Source organism: Poecilia reticulata, chromosome 6 (genome assembly GCF_904066995.2).
Source record: "Poecilia reticulata chromosome 6, P_reticulata-male-v2, whole genome shotgun sequence".
Lineage (NCBI taxonomy): Eukaryota > Metazoa > Chordata > Actinopteri > Cyprinodontiformes > Poeciliidae > Poecilia > Poecilia reticulata.
The window spans coordinates 13,029,187-13,035,186 of NC_088835.1; the positions used below are offsets into that span (position 1 = coordinate 13,029,187).

Consider the following 6,000-nt stretch of genomic DNA (forward strand, 5'->3'; position numbering starts at 1 on the left):
TTAACTACTTATACTTTGGTTATCACAAAGATCCTCACAGGGAGTCTGGGAACCTACATTTTTGGAACTTTTCTCCAGATTAATCAAATTACTCAAAACTATTTTCCTCTAACACTTACAAATATAATGGGTTCAAAGCAGATCTGTGGACCGTGGAGCCTCAATCAGCGAGCAAACAAAAGTTTAACTAAAATTAAACGGGAGGCATTTTGTTTAAGTTTTGCCTTCTTGACCACTTTAAGTGGATTCAGCAGAGGTGGTTCAGGTGGTGCCTCCTGTTGCAGCTCTTTGTAGGGTTTCTAGACAAACTCCACAACAGACCAAGAACTTGGAAGATCGATATGTCCCCTCTGCATCGGGAACAACTTTCAATCCCCCTCTTAGAAACTGGACAGTGTCCAGAAGAAGGTACAGCATGTGTGGGTTGTCTTCTTGAATAGGTTTCCTCCACCACCTCGAATAAACGTAAGATGATGGGAAGATGAATCAATGAAGTTGTTCTCAGAATATACCAAACGTAAGACATTTTTTGTCATTCTTAAACTAATTATCCGTGATGTTATTCCCTATCAGTATGTGTCGGCTGCAGAGCGGATCACATTTACATCACACTAGATTCAGCTTTATTGTTTAAAATTACAAGTAAGAAAATGGAGCTCCTTCTTAATGTTCTTAACTGTGCCTTGCATGACGACAGGAAACATTTCCTTGGGTGGTAAATGGGTTTAAAGGCTTAAAATTGACTGCTGTAACGCAGGGGGAAAAAATGACTTTGATTATCTCCAGATGGCACAAAAAGCTACAGAAAAAGCTTCCAACTGGAACCAATTAAAGGATGCAATGCAATAAAGGATTCCTGTTTTATCACATTTTGACTCGTCACCATTTATTTTGGATCTCGTTTTAAAACCGGGAACTTTCATGGCCGAACACCTCAGGAAGAACCTGTCTTATTAAAACTTTACACTTCAGCACAGACCTTTGGGTCATCTCACCAGAAATTATTAGCAGGTCCTCACAGCTGATTTAAAACCCAAGAGGATCGAGCTTTTTAAGCAGATGCACTTCTACTGTGGATTGAGCTTTTTGTGTTTTGTTAAATGTGGCGATTCCTTTTAAAAACAGAAGCTGAGGACGTAATAAATACATTTTTTTTTCCCCAAATGGTAATTTTAATTTGACAAACGAGCGCTCAAGCTCCCAGGCCTCTGGTAGAGGACCCGAGCTCAGAGGATGTAAGAAACCACTCGCGGAGGGTGAGAAGGGAATTTATATATATATATATATATATATATATATATATATAATTAAAAAAAATACAAATTACACAAAAGAAAGTATTTCAGAATAACTGAACTAAAATTAAATAATATCTACAAAAAGTATAATAAAAACTAAATAAAATACATAAAAGAAATCAAACTAACAGATTTAGAAAACATGACATAAATGTCAATAATGTCAGTATCTGCATCCAATTTTTCAAATACTGTCTTTGTAAGGTATGCAGCTTTAACCCTTTGTCTCTAAACATAACAAACATTACTCCACATTATACACAGTTAGGCAGCCCTGATGTTTCTGCACCTGCTCAGAGGCTGAGAAACCAGATCCTGCCCTATCAGGTGTCCCAGACGAGCCCCCGGTCAGCCCCCCACCTGCTGATCGAATCGACCAAAACCACCTGGCTGATTTGACAAAGACCCTCTGTGCTGCACGGATGAAAAGTAAGAGGAGGAACACAAACTTTCAAGCCTTCCCATTACATAAAGGCTTGTTAAATGAGGTGGGGTTGATTTGCATTATAAAAAATGAAGTAATTTCCTTGCACGATTCTGAACAGGCAGCACGACATGCAGCCACAGCGGCCAATCAGAGTCGCTTATTATGCCTTCTGGCTCATTCTGGGATATTAATCACCAGAGCTTTCGGTTTCCACTGAGTTTAATGAAGCCACTTATTTGAAAAATTACACATTCAAGAGTGACACTTGAAAAAAAAACACGCACACACACGCACACGCATACACACGCACACACATACTCAAATATTAACACACAGTCATCAGGGAGACGTGTGACTAACACACAGCTCTAATTAAAAACATATCAAACAGAAGGTGAGTTAAGCAATCAAACTGGCAAATGAAGACATGTCATGCAGGGCAGACTGAGGAGGTTAGTCTGAAGATCCTGTTTCAAGACGTGTGCATATTGCAAAGACTTCTGCTGCTCCGACATGTTGGTCTGAAGCCAAAAAGTATAATAAATAAGCCGCAGCGGCTAAGGCAAGTGTTGTTTTGGTTAAATGCGGAGGATTACTTTAATACATAGATGATTAGGGGAATGTAGGAAGAGTCGGGCTACAGGCCCAGATCTCAGTCCACACGGAGTAGCATGAAACTCCTCTTCATCCACATAAAGCACTGAGTCATTCCTCATTGCTTTGTGCTTTGCTTCAAATAAGGCAAAAATGTTTCCTTTGCTATATGCCAAACTGATACTGATCAATAGTTTTTCAGGCTCTCTGATGGTTTCTCTAACTTTTACTTTTGACTTTGGCTCCTTTTTTTCTTTATAAAGGTGCAGCACCAGAACATGGCCTATAAAAAGCAAAAGCAGACAAAAAATATACCGGCCAGGCTTAAGCAGGTATAAAAAGAGTTGCCCATAGACATTCAGTGTTTCAGTAGATGGTACTTTTCAAATGTAATCAGTGAAAAATTCTTTTTTATTCTTCATTTCAGTGACCGCTCCGTTGGGATTTTGAGCTTTGAACAGAACAAAAATGCCTCAGTTCTACAGCCAAAGCATCTTTGTTGGAAAAGCAAAGAGCTCAATAATGTTATTATGACTTCTAGGTAATGAACTTCCAGTGATCCTCCAGCTGACTGGTCTCACACTTGAAAAAAATCTTGAATACGCAAAACCGGCTGCTTGGTTTTAAACTGAATAGCCGAAATATGTTGAACAAATCAACAAACGCCAAAAGCATTTTTCCAGTGCAAACTATTTCTTCACTGCAACAGCCAAGCAAGTAGAGTATCCAAATAAAAGTTTTAACTTTTTCACTCTGGCGCCCATTAACAAAATCGAGTGCAACTAATTGCCATCATAAAATATCTAATAAGTAAACAGAGAGCACCAATGTGTATTTTAAGCTCATTTTAAATCTAGCTGTCCTGAAAGCCACTAGTAATAAAAAAATAGTGAACAAAGATGGTAGAAGCACACCAAACAGGTCAGAGGTCAAGTTGCAGAGAGGATTAATAGAGAGTTAGGTTTTAAAACAATGTTGTGAGCTTTGAACATCTAACAAAGTGCTGAAATGAAATGTATGAGTTTGGCTCAGCAACAAATCGACCAAGACATGGCGGTCCACGTATATGTGCAGGCATGGAAAACACTCCTCAGAGAAGTCAAAATGTGTATTGTACCTCTGGAGGAGCTGCAAGGATCTAGAACTCAGCTGGGGGAACATTTCGATTGGTCAGCTGTAATCTGTGTAAATACTCCCAAATAGTTGTGAGACCGTGATTAGGCAGATAAATGAAGGAGGAGGTTTTGAAAATCCACAATATTCACCCTTAGCATTTCTTCCAATGCTCCAGAAAACACAGTTTCCTGTTACTCAAATAAATACACAGCTGTGTTGGAACATTATAACTAAATAAACCAAGAAACGAGAACTAAGCACTCTTTAAATCAAAGTAATAACCACACTGATTAGCATTCACTTTGTTTTAGGGCAAAACGAGTAGCAGTTTTACGGGCTGTACTGTGTGTGTTTTTACAACATCAGTTAAGGCAATAAAACCTCAGATAAGGAAGGGAGAGGCGGGGGGATGAGACAAAAATAGGTGATGGAGGAAGGAAAAAGACTGGGAAATGCATATGGGAGACAAACAGAAAGAAGCTAAATGGAGAGGAAAGTGGAAGCAAATATTGGAAAGGGTATTAAATGGAGAAACGGAAGAAAATAAAAATGGGGGAGGTGTAGGAAACTGAGAGAGAGGAATGAAAAGATGGAAATAAGATGAGGAAATGGTCAGCGGAGACGAGGAACAAAAAAACAGAAGGAGAAAGAAGAAAAAGTGAAGAGAAGAAGCCGCACCTAAATCTACTCTGGTAGAGAAAGAGGAAACACTAAGCTGAGCAGATTCTCTTCACTTTCTGCTCCAAGCTGCTGCATCAGCCATCCAGAAACCCAACCGGTAGCAGACCACTACTCCCAGTACCCTCAGCCAAAAGGTGGACAGAGCACGGCGTGAAAATGAAACCAGCAGAGTGGCCGTGTATGAAAGCCAGGTAGAGAGAGTGAGCATGTCTGGCGACTGACTGCTGGATTATGCAAATACGAGTCAAATGTTTCACCCGGGCAGACACAAGGTAAGATTTAGGCGCGGCTGGAAGACACACACAGACTAAAACCGAGAGCCGTTTCCTGAAATCCAACTATTCCGCCAAAAATCCAGTCTAAATCAGACAGAAAACGAGACAATTTCTGATTTATTAGCATTTATAACGTTACAGCTGGAGAGTATGCCCCCCGCAAATGGTTTCTGACACACACCGATACGGAGGAGGAGAGAAAATGCACCGCTTACTTGTTGGGGGAAAAAAAAAAACATTTCCCACAGGAGCTTCGGTTTCAGACCGGGTCCTCGGTGCGGGGAAATTCCACGTCCGCGTCCACGAAGCTGCCGATTCCCTGCAGTTTTAGAGCAAGCCGACCGAGCCACGGTGCGCCGGAGCCCGCTAGCTGTCTGAGCGGCGGGCAGAGTGCTCTCTTCAGCACCACACTGCTTTGAACAGCTCCCGCTGACGTCACCGCATGGCTACGACACCACGCCCACTTCTCCTAGCGACCACGGCCGCCACGCCCCCCGTACTCACAGAGAGGAGGGGCCAAAGTTATCAATAAACTCATGCCTTGATTGTGACTCCATGAAACGTTCCTTCTCTTAATCTATTCCTTTATTTTATTTCATTTATTGCATTTCAAGTTATTTATTGTCTTCAACGTTTGTTGGTGCATTTTAATTTGGTTGTATTTTTAAAAAATCTTTTCTAAAATTTAAGTTTTAATGTCTGGCTGCATGAGTAAATGAAAATTCAACAATAAATGCAGTGTGGTTCAGTCTGACTCTCCTAATACAGTGAATTCATCAGTAAGAAAATATTGATAATTAAGAAAACCAAGGTCACTTTTCTGTTACGGAAGCGATATATGAACCTTTTACTTGCTGGCTATAAACCAAGCTGAAAAGATGATACAGCAGAACATGTTGCCTTAGTCACAAAACTCAGAGAGGCGAACAGTTAGCTTTAAGAGGTTGTGGTCTGCACAGACACAGAATAACAGACAGCTGAGTGCAGCAAAATATGCATCTTGGCTGCAAAGAGATTAAAAGAAAACTATTCAGCTTATCTTTGAAACAAAACTACTTCCACCCTAACTCTGTTGCAGATTCTACTCTATATTGGCTTTATGAGCTTTTTCCATCAATATGGATTTACCAATGCACTAAAAAGTTGATGATTGATTTTGTGCTTCAACATTAAATCTAATCAAAAAGAAGAATTGTGAATCGTGTGACAGCGATAATTTTGTACAAGTAGGTGATGACATTTATTGGTGTTCATGGTGTTCAAAGCAAAGGAAGGAAGGAAGCAAGGAAGAAAACAACTTATGTGTAATGAAGTGAAATAAACACTGAACATATTTAGTGACAGTTATTAAGTAGAAAATATTTTTTGGTTATTTACCTCCAAGACATCTCCTATATGGATAAATGCATTTTATTTTGGAGAGGGCTGATTTTACTCAAAAACATAAACAGCATAAACTTTGACACTCGGTTATTTTCATGAATTTCCATTTGGTTTCCAGCCAGATGATTAACTGGGCCATCTAGCAGCTTGATTTCCTCTCTCTTAATTCAAGTTTCCATATAGCTTGCTGTTTTTCGTGCTGAGAACCCCACCCTGACCTTTTTTT

At 39.9% G+C, this 6,000-nt stretch overlaps 1 protein-coding gene across 1 annotated transcript in view; it reads right to left on the bottom strand.

Moving 5' to 3' along the window:
- Window positions 1–4,828, bottom strand: part of smpd3 (sphingomyelin phosphodiesterase 3) — a 68,434-nt gene extending 63,606 nt beyond the window's left edge. The window contains exon 1 of the mRNA XM_008411768.3: window positions 4,607–4,828. The gene's annotated coding sequence lies outside the window, so the exon portion shown is untranslated. The remainder of the gene's footprint in view (window positions 1–4,606) is intronic.
- Between the last annotated feature and the right edge of the window lie 1,172 nt (window positions 4,829–6,000).